A 2,274-nucleotide genomic window follows, 5' to 3' on the forward strand; every position below is an offset into this window, starting at 1 on the left:
CTTTGTGAAGCTTTCCGCAAGCTGAATCTCCAAGTTGTTCCTCAAGGCTTTCTTGCCAACCTCATAGTATTTCCTACTTTGGAAGATCAAATTCGTGAGGCACAACTTCTTGATGCCATGGTGAAGAAGGTGAACCGTGGTATCGACAAGGGTCTTTCCAAATACAAGTGCTGGCGCATTGATGACAGAGACACTTTATTCTTTGAGGATCGGATTGTGGTTCCTAAAGGTGATCTAAGGAAAGTCATTATGAACGAGGCGAACAATTCTCTTCTTTCCATTCATCCTGGAAGTACGATGATGTACCATGACCTCAAGCAGTAATATTGGTGTACTCGAATGAAGCGAGAAATCGCTCAATTCATGAACGAATGTGATCTCTGTAGAAGGGTGAAAGCAGAACACCAACGACCAGCTGGTCTCCTCCAACCTCTTGCTATCCCAGAATGGAAGTTTGATCATATCGAAATGAACTTCGTGACTGGATTTCCCAAGTCCAAGCGTGGAAATGATGCTATCTTCGTTGTCATCAACAAGCTTTCTAAAGTGGCTCATTTCCTTCCAATCAAAGAATCAATCACAGCAGCTCAGTTGGCAGAGCTATACACCTCCAGGATTGTCTCCTTGCATGGCATTCCACAATTGATTTCTTCAGATCGTGGAAGCATCTTCACTTCTAAGTTCTGGGACTCCTTCCAGAAGGCCATGGGCACCAACATTCGCTTCAGCACAGCTTTCCACCCTCAAACTAGTGGCCAAGTCGAGCGAGTCAATCAAATACTTGAAGATATGCTCAGGGCTAGTGTCATTTCCTTTGGCATGAAATGGGAAGATTGTCTTCCATATGCCGAGTTCTCCTACAACAACAGCTTCCAAGCGAGTTCGGGCAAGGCCCCATTCGAAATCCTCTATGGCAGAAAGTGCCGTACTCCTCTCAATTGGTCAGAGACTGGTGAACGCCAACTTCTTGGCAATGACTTTATCACAGAGGCTGAAGAAATGTGTAAAGTCATCCGTGAAAATCTCAAAGCCGCGCATTCGGGCCAGAAGAGTTACTATGATAGTAAGCACTGTGATGTGGCTTTCGAGATCGGAGACCATGTCTACCTCCGCGTCTCTCCAATGAAAGGCACTCGCCGCTTCGGTATCAAAGGGAAGCTTGCCCCTAGATATGTGGGTCCTTTCAAGATCATTGGCAAAAGAGGCGACCTCGCCTATCAACTTGAGCTTCCCTCCAACTTCGCGAACGTGCACGATGTGTTCCACGTGTCACAGCTCCGCAAGTGCTTCAAGACTCCTGAGCGCACCATCAACTTCGAAGAGATTTACCTCCAAGAAGATATGTCTTATCATGAGCACCCCGTTGCTATTCTTGGAAAACTGAGCGCAAGACTCGCAACAGGTCAATCAAATTCTTGAAAGTGAAGTGGTCGCACCATTCCGACCAAGAAGCCACCTGGGAGCGCGAGGACCACCTCCATTCCGAATATCCAGAGTTCTTTCAGTCCTAGATCTCGGGACGAGATCATCTCGTAGTGGTGGAGTGTTGTAACACCCCGGATGTAACTTTCCATATTTGTAACTCCAACTCTTGCCATTTTCGGCTATGTGTTATCATATTCCCTCCGTGGTCGGGTTTTGTTTTTCGTTTTGCATTTTGTTCATGTCATGCATCTCATATCATGTCATCATGTGCATGTCATTTGCATACGTGTTCGTCTCATGCGTCCGAGCATTTTCCCCGTTGTCCGTTTTGCAATCCGACACTCCCACATGCACCGGCGCACCCCTCTTCTTTCTTTTCGTGAGCAGGTGTTAAACGTTCTCGGAATGGACCGAGGTTTGTCAAGTGGCCTTGGTATACCACCGGTAGACCACCTGTCAAGTTCCTTTCCATTTGGAGGTCGTTTGATGGTCCAACGGTTAACCGGACAACCGCAAAGTCCTTTTGTGTGTTGCAGCAAAACCCCCTCCAAACAGCCCAAAACCCCCTCTAAGTCTCTTCCATGCTCTAGGTCGTTCGATCACGATCGTGTGGGCGAAAACCGCACTCCATTTGGAGTCTCCTAGCTCCCTCTACCTATAAAACACCTCCCCTCTCCGAAAATTTTCGCAGATCAAACCCTAGCCTCCGTCCTCCGTGCGCCGCCGGACACGTCCGGCCGAGCCAAACTAAATCCCCACCGCCGCCGCAGCCAACGGGCGCCTGCCACGTCAGCACCCCGTACGCCGCGCTGCCGCCGGCCCGCCGGGGCCCAGGAGGGGCCCTCCCGG

This window comes from Triticum aestivum, chromosome 2D (genome assembly GCF_018294505.1).
Source record: "Triticum aestivum cultivar Chinese Spring chromosome 2D, IWGSC CS RefSeq v2.1, whole genome shotgun sequence".
In the NCBI taxonomy this organism is placed as follows: domain Eukaryota; kingdom Viridiplantae; phylum Streptophyta; class Magnoliopsida; order Poales; family Poaceae; genus Triticum; species Triticum aestivum.